The sequence below is a fragment of the Mauremys reevesii genome, linkage group 2 (assembly GCF_016161935.1).
Source record: "Mauremys reevesii isolate NIE-2019 linkage group 2, ASM1616193v1, whole genome shotgun sequence".
In the NCBI taxonomy this organism is placed as follows: Eukaryota; Metazoa; Chordata; order Testudines; family Geoemydidae; genus Mauremys; species Mauremys reevesii.
In genome coordinates this window covers 52407136-52423994 of record NC_052624.1, presented here as the reverse complement: position 1 = coordinate 52423994, position 16859 = coordinate 52407136, and the positions used below count along the sequence as shown (strand labels likewise).

At 38.5% G+C, this 16859-nt stretch overlaps 1 protein-coding gene across 9 annotated transcripts in view; it reads left to right on the top strand.

Annotated features, from left to right (window-relative positions):
- Positions 1–16859, top strand: part of THSD7A (thrombospondin type 1 domain containing 7A) — a 556843-nt gene that overhangs the window by 14978 nt on the left and 525006 nt on the right. The window contains exon 1 of one of the 9 annotated variants that reach the window (XM_039524527.1): positions 10385–10476. The exons of 7 other annotated variants lie outside the window; for them this stretch is intronic. The gene's annotated coding sequence lies outside the window, so the exon portion shown is untranslated. Of the gene's footprint in view, positions 1–10384; positions 10477–16506; positions 16676–16859 lie in introns of those variants that run through there. One more of the 9 variants, XM_039524531.1, reaches the window with a different exon arrangement.

Here is a 16859-nt window from a genome sequence, read left to right as displayed (position 1 = left end):
ATAAGTAATGCACATTAGAAAACATAATCCCAACTATACATATAAAATGATGGGGTCTAAATTAGCTTTACCACTCAAGAAAGAGATCTTGGAATCATTGTGGATAAAAACATCCTAAAAACATCTCTAAAAACATCCACTCAATGTGCAGCGGCAGTCAAAAAAACAAACAGAATCTTGGGAATCATTAAGAAAGGGATAGATAATAAGACAGAAAATATCATATTGCCTCTATATAGATCCATGGTACGCCCACATCTTGAATACCGCATGCAGATGTGGTTGCCCCATCTCAAAACAGATGTATTCGACTTGGAAAAGATTCAGAAAAGGGCAACAAAAATTATTAGGGGTATGGAATGGCTGCTGTATGAGGAGAGATTAATAAGAATGGGATTTTTTAGCTTGGAAAAGAGATGACTAAGGGGGGATATGATGGTGTGGAGAAAGTAAATAAGGAAGTGTTATTTACTCCTTCTCATAACACAAGAACTAGGAGCCACCAAATGAAATTAATGGGCAGCAGGTTTAAAACAAACAAAAGGAAGTTTTTTTCACACAATGCACAGTCAACCTGTGGAACTCCTTGCCAGAGGATGTTGTGAAGGCCAAGACTATAACAGGGATACTTTCATAGAGGATAGGCCCATCAATGGCTATTAAGCAGGATGGGCAGGGATGGTGTCCCTAAAGCCTCTGTTTGCCAGAAGCTGAATGGGTGACAGGAGATGGATCACTTGATGATTACCTGTTCTGTTCATTCCCTCTAGGGCACCTGGCATTGGCCACTGTTGGAAGACAGAATACTGGGCTAGATGGACCTTTGGTCTGACCCAGTATGGCCATTCTTATGTTTATGATTTTCTGCATGAAAAAGTGATTCCTACTTTCATTTCATGCTAAAACTGTATAATTCAATTAAATTCCTTTAAATTGCATTGTTAGTGTGACCAGCTAAGATTCCTCTAGTTCACTTAAATTATCATTTTAATTTCTCCATTCCATTACTCTTTATGAAACCGGAAGTATTCATGGAAACTAGAAGGATAGGGTTGACCTGTAAAGCTGTGTCTACACAAAAGCCCCTTGCTTGTGGCAAAAACAAATTTTAAACCTTAATGTTCCTTTACCATAGTAATTTTGGTTTTCAAGAAGTTCTATGAAACTTCCTATTTAAAAAAAATAAAACTGAAAAAACAAGTTGTCACATACAGCTATAGCAAACTTCTCCCTGGTTCATCAGTATAGTTTGAACTTTCTGAATCACAGTACAGGCCTCCACCTCTTGATCTCAAGGAATAATTTATAACAGTGTTACAGGCTCTTAGAAGGAGTGATTATACATTGCAGGCTTTGATGAGGTCTTAGGGTCTGGTGGATTAGTTTTATTGTTCTTGCAGGGCAATCTGGTTGAATAATTGCGATTTTTCTGCTGAAGACTTTAAATTTTGTAATAATTGTATTAAGTGACATAAACCGCCCAGATTAATCAAAATGAAGCCATAAAATAAATATTATTTTGATTAAACAAATAAAAAGCACTAATGATCGATATAACATTCCTTATGGCTTTAGAGGCTGAACTGTTTTTGTGAAAGCTACTTCTCCAATAACTTTTTTTTCCTGGACATCTGCTTGTTGTTTACTAATAAGCTATGATCCTGTGAAAACTATAAAATTGTGGAGCTGAGTACGAGCCTGAAGGTAAAATGTAGGAAACAATATGCCAGTTAGTAATTCAACAGCATGCTTCCCATTATATACTGACCATTTCACTTCCAGCACTTAAAAGCACACTATTAAAAAAAAAACTTTAAAAAATGAACAAACCTGATAATGAGAATAGATGATCAAATGGTTTCTGCTGGTTGCTAAGGTATACAAAAACTTCTCCCTAACAAGTGTATACAAGTGCAGCGCATAAATATAATCTCAGATATACTAAAGGCTACTAATTATATTATTGTTTCTCAACTAATTTAATACAGGTTGAGTATAAAGAATATGGTTAAAGGCCTACTTCTTGCTAAGCATTGTTGTTAGTAGTAGTTATATAGCACTCTACATCCTACTAAAGGCTGCTCCTCAAATGCAGCACAATGAATCTTTTAACAGGCAAAACGTTCATCCGTGCTTGGAAGCTAATAGGAGCTGAAAACTAGTGCCCAGAGGTTCCAAAATTTTGCATGGAAGCCCTGTATTTTAAGAGAGTTGAATTCAGAATAAAATACGTAGTTGTCTGTCCAAATTTCCTGTAACAATGAGCACAATGAAATCTGATTTGCACTCTATATGTAAATGAAATGTCACTTTGTCATAGCTATCTGGGCTTCATATTTTACATTGTCAGGATGAAATCTTGTGTTTTAGTGCCAGATCTTGTCTGTCTTAATGCACATAAGTGATGAACCTACAAGGACCCTCTGCTACAATATGAGTGAGAAACTGCCTGCACTTGGCTGGTTGGACTAGTAGTCTCTCTCCTTTGCCCTCTGATGCAAAAGGTTGGCAGTAGTAAAAACCCTCCAGCCCAACCAGCATCACTGGATGGGAATCCAAACTTCACCTTCTGGCTACCTCACAAGCTCCCAGATGTGCAGTAGCTGGCACAGATGTCAGTGCTCTTCATAGGCCATTCCATTCTACCAGTGAGCTAGTTGTGAGTATGGTGGTGGATATAGTGTCCCTAGTAGTCTGCCTACTGGCTTCTTCCAGTTACAAGCTGAAGTAATTTATCTCACTGCAGCATGTGGCTTTTTTTTTTCCTGCCAGTTTGGGAGGTCAGCATCCACTGAGCTGTCCTGTGGGCGTAACATACCCATTTCCCTCAAAACAATGCTGCATAGTTCTCTGCACCTCACCACCAGCTGTTTCTGTCAGAGTGAATTCTAACCTCCCCTCCCCCTTATGTTTTAATTTTATTTTTACAACAGTATGTGTGGATGTCTGCTTTAGCAGTTTATTTCTTTTTTTAAAAAGCTACAAAAGAATTAGCTTAACGCCATCTTTAAAATGTCTTTTTTTCACAAGCTAGTTTCTTACACAAAATTGCTATAGAACAAGCGTTTTGTAAATTGCTTCAAGAAACCTACATATAGCTCTGTACCTCAGATAAGTAAAGCCAGAGTAAAGAATTATACTCTGCAGGTCTAATAATATGAAACAAAGAAAAAGCCCTTCATTGAGTAATTGACTTATTTTCTCAGTCAGTTCCAAGAGAATCAAATGTAATCAGTAAAATCATCTCTGCAGAAAACAGAATTAGAATTGATCTGGAATAAAAACGGATTGTATTTGTAAAACAAGTAACAAGTGAGTCATAGCTACTGGCTAAAGTTATGGGAAGCTCTGCTTCTGTATCAGACTAATACAGCATCTGTACCTTTACATTTCTTCATAAATATCTGTAGTTTTAAAACAACTTTCTCTTGTGTCAGCAGAGTGAGACATTTGTGCTTATTGTACGTTGACTTTTTTTAAAAATGGCAAAATACAGCTGACGTTTCCCACATACCATCCGGGGGGGGGGGGGATAATAAATCCATTATAAAGAGATAAGGGTCCCAGTTGCTGAAAAGGCTTAATGCAAGCTAAAGCAACAGTGTATTTGGGAAGCACAATCTAGCAAGGCAGGATCCTCTGTGGTTGCTGACCCAAGCTCCAGATTGTGCAGTCATGTATTCTGCTCCCTGTTCCAAGGGTAAAAACATTCCCTCTTTAGCAGGGCCATCTTACATATTTTTAATTGTGCCAGATTCACCAGTTTCTTCAATCTCATCCCATTTTAAGGAGATTCCTGCCACACATCCCTCCCCTCCTGTTGTTTTCACCTCTTTCATGTTCTTTTGGTAGAATTGCTACTCCTCTGCTTTTAGTGCTGCCTGCTCCTGTAGTGGTCTCCTTCTCACAGTAAAGTCTGATTCAGCCCAGCCCAATCTTCTTAACACTGTGTTCCTGGGAATGACCTCAGCAGTGTTCTAGAATGGGAGAGACTTTTGCTGGATGGCTAACAGTCAGATGTGCCTTGAATATACAAGGATTGCCTAGATTCAACATTCATTTCAGAGATTAGACATGAGGAAGAAAAGGACTTTAAGGCCCAAAGAATCCCTCTCATTATGACTCACAAAACAAAAAATCCCTCAAGGCAAGAGTAGCTGGGTGAAGGAGTTCCTCTGCTCCAAATAATACAACCAGAAGAAAGGGATGTGGAGGGTGAAGGGCTTACAGCCATTCTCTGATGGTAGTGATTCATGTTGGACATCACCTCTAATATGACCATCACATACCCTTTTTAGAAAAAAAAAAACTTGATTCTCTAGCAAGACCAGCCTGTCTGTCTCCACAACCACAGGCGATCAGATCTGTAGAGATCTCCAGACTAACTAAACATGCCATTTGTTTACTTACATTTATTCCTGATATGTTTGTTTGGGCCTTTGAGTTCATATCAATGTTTTGGTCAACTGATGTCCCATTTTAAGAATCTGAAAGACCTATGTATCTACTCTAACATTCTTTTTTGAACATCAAAATCCTCTGCAACACTTTTAGTTTATAAGCTTCTGTGAAAAAAAACCAACAACATCCAAAGACACAAATTATGATTATTTTTGGTGATGTGTGTCTGAGACCAGGCTTATGCCTTTTGCAATAGTCCAAAGCCTTCAAATTTAAGTCCCTAGAGCTAATCACACAACTTTGAAATTGTGGCTGTATTTTTAATGTATTGTTTGTTTTAAATGTCTAACAGAATTTTGCATTCTGGTCAACTTTACTCTAACTAAATTCATTAGATTTTTGCTTGTCCTTTCTATTGCCACATTCTAAGATATTTGTCCTATATTTTATTCCTTTGCTATGAATAAAGTGTTTTTTGTTTGTTTTCTTTTCAGGGAACAGGCCCAAAATGGTTTCTCTAAATATTATATGCAAGATTCTGCAGGTTTCATTCTCTTTCCACATATCTTAGCACAGTGAGCACTGACATAGACAAAGTCATAGAACAGAATTATTAAATATTTCCTCTTGAATTGAGTGGAATGAAAAGCCTGCATTCATGTAGAAATCACAGCTTACACTAATGAACTTTGATTTTTTTTGTAACACTGCATTTTAATTTTTTATTTCCCCCTTCTCACCACCTCCCCGCCCATCCCCAAATCTGAATCTTCAGGCTGGCATGTCACTATTAGATGCAGCTAAGATAAATAAACAGAGCAATTCTGTGGGATAATGAAATCCTTTAGGATTTAACCAATTCTTTGCTGTAAGTTTTTTGTTCAGTTGTTTAGGGATAATGAAATCGATTACCCTGTAAAAGGACAACTGGTGACTAAACCTATCAAAATAGTGAATGTGATTGGATTGAGTAGTAGAAGGATCTAGTCAGCAAACTTCCTTTGTAGAAAAAGAAGGGGTTTAAAAAAATGCAATCCACCTTTATTCAGGGTTAAATTAATTAGGAGGCTTATAGATTTCAATAACCACTCTTAAGAAATGGACATGACAGAATTTAACTATAGGCTTTATTGTAGCAGTATCATAGAGCCCAGAGGTAGTTGGAATGGTTCTTGGCACAGCCATTTCTTAAAACTGTTTATTTAAATCGATTGACCTTCCATTGATCCAAGGCATAATATGAAGAGAGGGGCTGAGCAAATGCTTTGCCCCAGATGTACTGTGCCTGTGAGGAAGGGGATGATGAGGCCTCGCCCTAGTCTGCTTTTGGAGGTTTAAAGAGCTGCTGGCACTACTAGATTATTCAGGTTCTTATGGCCAGGATGCCCTATATTAGAGTGTTTTGACAAGGTGTCAACTATTTTCCGGTGTGACGATTGGAGGAATCACACCATCACAGTCAGTGTAGAGATAGCATCTGCTTTTGCAAATTGGCTAATTGTGTGTGCAGTCAGGTGTTCACTAATTAGGTGCTCAGTTACCCATTTTGCACAAACAGTGGCCATTTGCAAGTACAAATGAAAGGTTTTGTGGACAGCTAACTCATCCCCTGGTAATGAGCATCAAGCAGGGCCCATCTTAAAGGCATCAGTCAACATTTCAAGGCTTCAGGGAAGTCTGGGAGCCCAGACAATCAATTCCCTTATGAATGAGCATTGCATAATGCTGCCTAACAATTAAAGTGTATATATGGCAATCTTAATATCAGAAGTAGCAGGACCCAATATAAATGATAATTAGGAAAAATGACAACTCAGCAAGAAGAGCAATAGCCTCATTAGTGCCACCAGGGGCTTTGTGAAACATTTCTCATGACTTGGTTAAAAAAACCATGCAAATTATTTGAATAGGCCAGACAGTTTTAGGGACAATTTAGGCCACTTCAAAGCACTGCCTAGAGGGGTAACATTTTCAAAAGCATATAAATCCCATTTTTGAAAATGGCCTAGGTACTAGAGAGCCCACATCACACTGATTTTTCAATAAGGCTTGGCCTTCTAAGTAAAAATGTTACTTAACACTATAGCCTTCCTTATACGTTCCCAAGGGAAACTGTTAGGACAATTGTATTATATTGGCAAAATGTTAATCATCACTTCTGAAAATGTCTTGCACGTGGGAGAGAATGTAATGGTGTTTAAAGCAGGGAATTTGGAGACAAGATTCATAGTTTCTATTCCTAGTTCTGCCCCTTACTTTCTTGGGCAAATTGTTTAACCTTTCCCTGTGCCTGTTTACCCATATAGGGATTATACCTACTTCATCAGGGTGATGTGAGAGTTAATAACATGTAGAACACTTTCATATATTCTGATGGAAACCATAATAAGAGCAAAGAATTATTACAATGTAGCAGGCAAAGCACTATAGTTAAAGTTAAAGATTGCTTTTATTAGAACCAATTTATCACTCATTCATAACTTTTAGACCATAACTTTTAGTGCTTAGTCTCCAGCCAAAGCTGTTTTTTTAAAAATGAAGTTTTAAATGTACAATTGCCTTTGGCACTCCTGTTTCATATTTAACATGGCATAACTGCATAGTATCGTATCTAAGAACCTTGGGCCAGATTCTTTAATTTGAGGTTCTCAACCTTTTTCTTTCTGAGGCCCGCCCAACATGCTATAAAAACTCTGTGGCTCACTGGGCCACAACAACTATTTTTCTGCATATAAAAGCCAGGGCTGGCATTAGAGTGTATCAGTCAAGGCAGTTGCCTGGGGCCCCACACCACAAGGGGACCCGTGAAGCTAAGCTGCTCTGGCTTGGCTTCAGCTCTGGGTGGTGGGGCTCAGTGCAGAGGGGCTTCAACTTTCTGCCCTGGGCCTCAGTGAGTCTAATGCTGACCCTGCTTGAGGACTCCCCTGGTTGAGAACTGCTGCTCTAATCCACCAGAATGTGTTTGTGCCAGCACAACTCTGCTCTAAAGCCAACAGATCCAGCCAGTGGAATATTCCCCCTGTATATGGGAATCCCCCAGTGGTGTAGAGTGTGTGGCCAGAAAAAAAAAGAGACTAACTAAGACACCCCTAAATTCTAGCAATCCCCAGCTTCTGAAATTCACCTTACAACAGTGTAGAGTAGCTTTCAGGCAGCTCTAATTTGGGCTGGGAGATTGGTATAGGATTGAGCCAGTAGAGAATAAGGGACCACAAATATAGCTTAAAGCCGTACGTCCCCATGGTTTTACAGTGGTTTTACAGGTTGGTTATATCAAAAATCCCATCTCTTTGCATTTAAAGAGCAGACAAATTTGAAATCTACAAAGCTGAAAAATACACACCTGTAGAGTCCTTGATTCCACAGTTTTGGATTTTTCAAGTGTATTTTTTCTTTTTTTTAAAAAGAAGAATTTAAAGTAAAAAATCTTAAACTGAAAAAAGTTTAATGGTCTGACTAGTAATAAAAATGGTCTGACCATTACTAGTCAGACCATTAAACCTTTATTATATATATGTGAACAAATGTTACTAGGATCTCCTTAACATTTTTCTTTCCTCACTTTTTAACATTTAAATATATAGCAAAGATGGCATTAAGGCAATCATGCTGACATTGAAATGAAGGGAAATTTTGCCATTAGCTTCAGTGGAATAGGACTTGGGCCCATTATGATTTCTCTTACCATGATAATGGATCAGATTCTGATACCTTTACACTCATTGAGTAGTATCTTACTTTAGGAGTAATCCCATTGATGACACAGTCTGAGTTAGAGTACTGGTGTTTTTACAGTAATTTTTGATTTGACAGAAAGGAGCTGAATGAAAATGTATATCCCCATGTTCTTTACTACAAATATTACACTCCATGAGCCAAATCCTACAGTCCTTACCTAGGCAAAACTCATAGTGAAGTTAGTTTTGCTTGAACAAAGATTGCAAGAGCTGGGTTCTGACTGGAACCAAAAGCCTAAGCCATAGAGTAACCTAACGACTGATTGATAGAATAACACTTTTATGAGTAAAAATATGCTATAGCCTAGGCACAAGATTGGATATATAACTGCATATTAGTAGCCTGTTCCTGTGGAAAGTGATTAATTTCTTTTGAGCCCTTTTCTCCAGTCTATATTTCAGGGATTGCTGAAATGCTTTCAGATCTAAAGCTCCATAGAGAACTTCAGCACTATAAAACAATAGAGACCAGTAGCCTGCCCCCTTAGTTCATACACATTACTCACTCCTGTCCTTCCTCTTGGCTAAATCTGTTCTTTCCCTAGATGTTGAGCTTTAGCCACATCTTGTCCCCTTTTCTTTAATAAAACTATTTAAATTCTGGCTGAGTAAGCTCCAGTAACTCACTGACCGTTTCTGTAGGCAGAAGAGGGAATTTCCTTAAGGTTTTAGAAGACCCAGTCACGTGAATAGACATGCACAGTGATTTTAGGAGACACAGACATAGCTCTGTGCATAGCCCTGAAACCATCTCTACCTGCCAGTATGTTTTATGATTTGTCTTTCTTTGTCTTGTGTAACACCATTTGTTTACAGAACGTAGTATCCTCATTTAAAATACTTGAAGAGACTATCACAGCAATATTCTCATACCCCTATCAGAATAGCAGTAGTACACAAAAAACCTATATTTCTAGAATAATCCCTCATAGATGGTATTACTGTATTGTTAATGTAGTGTCACTGATTGATCAGGTCATATCTGGAAGCTGTAGGCAGACACAATTTAAAAAAATGATAAAATGGAGAGGGGATCACTGCATGTTACAAAAAACATATTAAAATATTATGAAAATTAATGAGAGTTTGTGTTTGCTCATTATGTACCATGATTTATGGAAAAGAATGAAGGAAAGTGTTCCATACAGACCTACAATATTGCTTCACAATGAGGATAATTGAATTCATGATCAAAATAATGCCTACTTGGCTAAAATGTCTAAATTAATAATACAATACAAAGAGTGTATGAGCCAATAGAAAGTTTACTGGAAAAGGATATCCTTAAGTTTCACTGGCATGCCAGCTCTGATCCCTGTCTCAGGGAGCAGTTCTGTTTCCTGCAGTCAAAGCCAGCAAACTGAGGGGCCCAAATTCTGCACTCAGTCACATCTGTGAAACCCCACTGCCCACATGGGAAGGGCATCTGTGCTTCATATACCAAGGCATTTTTGTATATTACATATGTATATAGACTAATACAAGAAAGTGGCTATATGAGTCAATATGGGTCTGATAAAATACTCATTGAACTCAGTGGAAAGACTTCCATTAACTTTAATGAGGTTGGATCATGCCCTATATGATTTTTTTAAGTCGTATATGTAAAACCTATACTATTCATAGTAGTAGCATAGAGTGTATATATATTTATTCCACTTGAGTGCTCTCAGTAGAGTTGTATGGCTGTAGTTAAGGGCAGAGGGAAACCCAAGGATCTTTCCTCCACACCTTTCATTTACCCACAGATGTTCCAAGAGCACAGTCTTCTTCCACATATGTAGCCTATAGGTATAGATATTTGCTAGATTAAGGCAAGAATATAATAAGCCTGCAAGGCCTGTAAGACAATAACTTAGCTAAACAAGGCATAAGGCCCAAAAGCCTTAGCATAAGCAGCTAACTAGGAGTAATCCTAGATCACAAGATAAAATGTTGTAATGATTAAATTGCTGACAAGTAACCCACAAGATGCTAGTTTAGACCAGCTTGGATATTTTAAGTTAGGAATATTAGCAGATGTCTGATCACTAGAGTGTCATGGTAACTAATTGACATATATGCTAATAAGCTTGAGATAAAAGGCCTAATAACTTCTGGGAGAAGGGCACCCCAACATTACTAGGGAAACTGCAAATAAGGAAAAGAGGTTGAAACCCCTAATGAATATGCTTTAGACATAGTGACATCCAGGTAACACATTATAAAAGTAAAAGCTGTATCCCAGCAGGTGTGCCTGGGGAGATGTAATTCTTGGGAGAAGTGAGGATGACACCCACTGGTGGTGGTAATGAGGAGGAGAATGAGTAGTACTTTGGGTTCTTTTGCAAGGGATGGTGTGAGTATATGGATGCTCAGACGCACATTCTGTATTATCTCTATCTACCTAGCTGGGTTGGGGTGTTTGTGTCTTTACTACTTGTGTGAATAAAACCATTGCAAATTCAGAAGGTTTTTCCTAAGTTTGAGAATTGCACATTGGGATCTCCAGTTGTACAGTAATTCTAATAATACAGGGCCTGATCTTGAGAAAAGATCCTACCAAACCTCAGAGCATTAGTTGGGAACTCTTAAATAATCAATATTAATACACAATCAATAGATCAGATTATATACGGCCATATAAGAGACTCCCAGAATGCCATAATAAAGAAGGAACAGTGTACTGCAGGAATTAGAAGTGCAGATATGAGTGACTGTGTGCTTGTTATTAGTAGCAAAGTAGTGACTTCCCATAGCATATGCAATGGTGCTGTTAGGACTCCGCTGCTGTTCCTAATCAGACCAAGATTTCTGCAGTTCTAGGCTTACCTTATGAACTGGGTCATCCACATCTCTGATCTGTGGAGCTCTGTATCAAATTCAGGTTGCCTTCAGCCAGCATGAGTTTTAGCCCAGTAAAGATTTTATTGTTCTGTTTTTCTAAAATAAGGATCTCACTGTGTTCCTTGAGTGATATTGAGAACAATAAGCATCTGGTTCTGCTTCTTCTCAAAATTCCATCTTTTCAGGTATATTTTATTTTTTTGTGAATGGAAATTGACCTTTTAAATTTGCATTGGTAACTCCCTGGAGTTATTCTACTCTCCAAACTATCCTTGGAAAAGATTTGATGTTTCAACAGCCCTTTCTCATTTAACTCCAATATAAACATGCTAATTGACAAAGAAGCTAATGAAAATGCTAAGGAGCTTGATTACCACTAATAAAAGTAGTTTCCAGTCAGGGGTTACAGCTCCTGCTATTGTAATGACCATATGCAAGAGATAAAGGTTGTTGAGGTCATAAATCACTTTTTATAATGCTAAAGCTGGCATGCCTTTTGTTTTGTGTATATGGGATGTGCATTAAGTGATCCAGTTTTAACTTTCCTATAATGTACTTGTCAAAGAAGAGCACTTAGTTCAGTGCAGAGTGCTTTTTAGAAGGATCACTCCAGGACTGGACAGCTCTTCTGCTCAGAGTTACACCTACTAACTCTGTTTTTTTAAGTGAAGCACTACTACATAGATTTACATTTGGATGAAACACACATTTTCCCTGCTCCCTGAACATAGCCATTATGGAAAAATCCTGTAGAATGACTTTTCTATTGTTCCACTAGAATTCAATGATAAGGAATTGTGTCTGATAGCTAAAAATTCTGTAGAAAGGATTTATTTCTAAAGGTTTTAAAAATAATTTTCCATAAAACATTACTGGTTTAATCCATATTAATTTGTAGAATAATTAACTCTAGTAATTTTTAAGCAAAAATATCATAAAAGTTTCTGCAATATGTTCGAGGTTTGTCCAAAACATATACAAAAATAGAATCTACCCCTATTTAATATTTTAAATACATATGTAGGTAATGTCCCACACTCCCTTACATGTGTTCATATGTGCTCAGTTCATCCATGCACTGGATCAGAAATCAGTTCATGGACTGAGTGTGTGCTTTACATCACCATTGCACCTTCTCTATCTTGGGTCAATGAGGCTTAGGACATCACTCTGTCTAGGCTAGAGCAGCCTACCGGCTGCCCTAACTCATGCTTGACTGTCTATGGTGCCAAGGATGAGTTGCAACAACTATCTGCCATTTCCTTATGCTCCTTGGAAAGCCCCCAACATGCCCTCTGTGTGGGTGATGTAGATCCCCTACTTTGAGGGAATTCCCCGGGGGCCTGATCTGCTAATTGGCTTTGCAGGCATAAAGGAGTTATAGCACACTGATAAACATGTCTTGTATTTTCATGTTTCCCGATCTTCCAACTCCATATTGTCTGAAGTGGTGGCATGTGCCCACTAGCCATTGAATCCTTAATTTCTCTGAGTGGCATTTATAGTTTTAGCTGCACAGGTCTCATAAGGCCAAATCATGCAGTCCTTACCTTCTGTGGGTATTTTGCTGAAGGGAGATTTGGTTAAATCCCCATGCATCAGCTTTTTGAAAATGTAGGGGTGAATCTAGCCCTGATCCTGAAAGTATTGTTTGTATTAGTTCCCATGCATACATACCTTCAGCTCTGTTCATCCACTTTTCAGGCCCCCACAGTGTCATGCCATCTCCCACTATCCATGCCCATTCTGAGGTTTGAAAACATAGTTCCATGCTACCCTTCCATGTGCTTTCCAGTCCATGGCCTCTTCTCCATATAGCTTCCCAATTTTTCCATCTCAGTACATTTTCCCCTGATCTCTACCCCACCAGCAGATGAGACTCAGCTTAGCAGCTGATGTGAGAAGACAGTTTATAGTAACTTTAAAATGAGTCATCATACATTTAAACTCTCAAAAATTCAGAAAGGCACTTTTCTTCAACAAGGCCCACAAAAGAGAACAGATGTGGAATGTGTAGGCCAAGCCATTCAGGAGCAACAATGAGAACAACAAGCATTAGCACAATTTTTTAAAATGACATGTAGGTAAAGTTTCAGAATGCCCCAACTTTAAAACTTTTGTTTTTACCAAATTTCCAGTGAAATACCCTAATATGAGATGTGATATGCAAAATCCCAGGAAGACCAGTTTCCTTTGGGGGAAGTTGAGGGTGAGATTGGGTTTAAAAATCAAGCTTATAATGGAGAGCTACGGTACCATCAACTTTAAGCACAGACTTGCACTGAAAAATAAAGTGAAAGTCAATTTTGGAAGAATGAGGGGAAGTAATGGATTCAAATCTGATTAATCATCATCATTCATTGGAATGTATCCATTGTTAGACAGCTTTATTACCAGCTTATGCTGAAGCAACTTTACAGACTTCTTAAGTCTTTGCTCTTGAGACATAGAAAGAGATCAATTGAAAGTGTTTTGTGACCTGACTTTAGCAGCCTATTTAGAAGTAGTGGTAGATATAAAATATTAGGTTATCTCCTTTCCCCTGTTCATATTTTTTGAGACATGACTCAAAAGTTGGCTGAAGTGCCAATTTTCCAGATCAGGCCTTTATATCTCAAACAAACCAGTTGGAACATAAACAGGATGGAATAGTTATTGGCTATTTGGAGAGTTTTTCAGTCAATTCTTTTAGTTATGATAGGGTCAGCTATACAGATTTATCAGATTAACAGAAGTAGTTTATTTGAACAAGAAAGGAGAGGTCAAGTTCTGTTTCCTTTCAAATGCAGCTCCTAAAAATTCTATTTTCAACAGATCAGAAAAACTGATTTGTTAATATTCCATGTTCCAGGAAAAGAAAATTCTATAGCAGGTACAAGTCCGGTAAGGTATGTCTGCGTCAGCTGACTCGGGCCAGCTGCAGATGTTTTATTGCAGTGTAGACAAACTCTTAGAGAAACTGACAAATGAGTGGACTTTTCAGTGTAGATGTGTTCACAGTCAAATATCACAAAGATTTTTCTAGACATTCTGAAGCAAAAGCATGGAAGAGGGATCTCTAGTACATGGAAAAGGATTCCTCTGGTTCCAAAACTATTGCCGAATTGGCTAGGAAGTGCCTTCAAACAGATCTATTAATTGTTCCTTTGTGGTCACCTCAGTCATGGTTTCAGCCTTTGAATCACAAATTGACAGATTTTGGTGTTGCATTGGGAAACATATCTCAAGTGGAGCTAAAAATACTGAAAACAACTTTCATTTAATAACATCCTCATTTCTTTATTTTAAAAGAAAATGTGAAAAGTGCAGAAAGAACAATTACCTCATCATAGGTAAGGGCAAGGCAAACCTCTCCATATTGCCTCATCAGTAGGCTTTAAACTTGTTCTAAAAGGATTAGCTACAGAGGTGAAGCTGTACATCTCTCTCCTGACAATCATAGAATCATAGAAGATTAGGGTTGGAAGGGACCTCAGGAGGTCATCTAGTCCAACCCCCTGCTCAAAGCAGGACCAACACCAACTAAATCATCCCAGCCAGGGCTTCGTCAAGCCTGACCTTAGAAACCTCTAAGGAAGGAGATTCCACCACCTCCCTAGGTAACCCATTCCAGTGCTTCACCACCCTCCTAGTGTAAAGCTTTTCCTAATATCCAACCTAAACCTCCCCCACTGCAACTTGAGACCATTACTCCTTGTTCTGTCATTTGGTACCACTGAGAACAGTCTAGATCCATCTTCTTTGGAACCCTCTTTCAGGTAGTTGAAAGCAGCTATCAAATCCCTCCCGCCATTCTTCTCTTCTGCAAACTAAACAATCCCAGTTCCCTCAGCCTCTCCTCATCAGTCATTTGCTTCAGCCTCCTAACCATTTTTGTTGCCCTCCTCTGGACTCTTTCTAATTTTTCCACATCCTTCTTGTAGTGTGGGCTCCAAAACTGGACACAGTACTCCAGATGAGGCCTCACCAATGCCGAATAGAGGGGAATGATCAAACCTCCTAATGACTTAGCATAAAATATCTTTTTGAAAGGTTTTATTGTACATCTTCAGATGCTGAGAGATATAATAATTAGTCTTGAAGGCTAGTGGGTAGTATGGAGCTTTTTTGCCTAACAGCAAATCTTTGCTACCCAGGTCCCAAGTGCAAACAAGCAATATCATTATTACCCGTTAATTAAGAAATGGGAGAGTACTATGCATTTATGAAAAAAGTAATCATTTCTCTGACTCATAATGACTCATTTCATGATTTTCCATCTAAAAGGTGTTAGTTTTTAAATTTTCTATTTTTTTCTATGTATTCCTGGATATAGGGATTATCACACTCACAATTGTGTTGTTTCTACATTAATCACTACAGATAGTTTCAAATAAAGCAAGTTTTCAAGGACATATTGCTCAGGCATGCCAAATTCTGAGAACAGATTCAAAAGAATTTCTAAGGACTTTGATTATTTCTTAGATTAGCAATGTTTTACAAATATCACTGGAATACCCAGGTTTAGACAGTTTTGCAGTAACGTCTGTCAGTTAATGGTAAGTGAAGAGAGTCTATAGACCTCAGAGTCAGGGCCGGCTCCAGACCCCAGCGCGCTAAGCGTGCGCTTGGGGCGGCATGCCGCGGGGGGGCGCTCTGCCTGTTGCCGGGAGGGCAGCAGGCGGCTCCGGTGGACCTCCAGCAGGCGTGCCTGCGGATGCTCCACCGGAGCCGCGGGACCAGCGGACCCTCCGCAGGCACGTCTGCAGGAGGTCCACCAGAGCCACGGGACCGGCGACTGCCAGAGCGCCCCCCGCGGCATGCCGCCGTGCTTGGGGTGGCGAAATTCCTAGAGCTGCCCTTGCTCAGAGTGTTTAATGTTGACTGGTGGATTAGTACTTGCAAGCATTCAGCATAAAGCAAAGCCTCTTTGAAATATAATGAAAATTAAAAATGACTAAAAAAAGTTGGATTGCTTTTGTGTAAATTCATAGTGAACTCCATGTTTTGTACTTTCCACTTCATAAAATAATAATTGTGTTACCTCCTAATTTATAGTTCAGTATTCTGCAAAATTCTTGGTGTCACTGTAGATTGATCTCATTATTGACAGACATCCAATCAAACTCACAGTTATTCTATCATAGCCATCAATGCTAAGCTTTTGACATCTCAATCAATGTGATATTATGAAAGATTGATTAAAGCTTATCATATCATAATTCATTTTTTGCCACATGAAACAAATTCTGGACAGACTAATTGAAAAAGGCTTTGTTACCATCTTGAATATTCGGCTCCCCAACAGTGTTCAATATTCTTTTGTAATTAATTAATAAAACGATGAACATTCTGCATGACAGTTTGCACGTGTACCTTATAAGGAATGAAAATAAAATATCCATACAAACTTGAATAACATTTTGAGCTTGTTAGAGTTTCCATGAGTACTAAAGATAAATAAGCTGAAAATGACAAGGCACACCTGTTCATTCACTTGCAGCTTTCACATACCATAGAAGATAGGATTGCTTCAGAAAAGACTCTGAAACAGTCCATTGGACAGGGGCTTCGTGTTTGCAAATTCAGGGCCCTACTTTTGCAGTTAGTCTATGTCTGAGGGGCAACTGTGTAAAGAATCCTCTTTCTTCTCTTCACTCTTGAAAGTATTTGAAGTAATTCATGAATCAAACCCCCACATTATTATTTAAATAGCAAAAGTCCCAGCTACAGTGAGTACTGTATTTGCTTATATTATGGAAAACAATTTTAATTAGTTCGTTTTTAGAAGCATTTGCTACGAGGAAATAGAGCTGGGTACTTTTATTGGCTAATTCCCTTTTACAACTTTTACCCAAAAGATAGTGAACGGTTTAAGACAGACGTTGGAAATAATCTCGTGGTTTGTTTGCCATC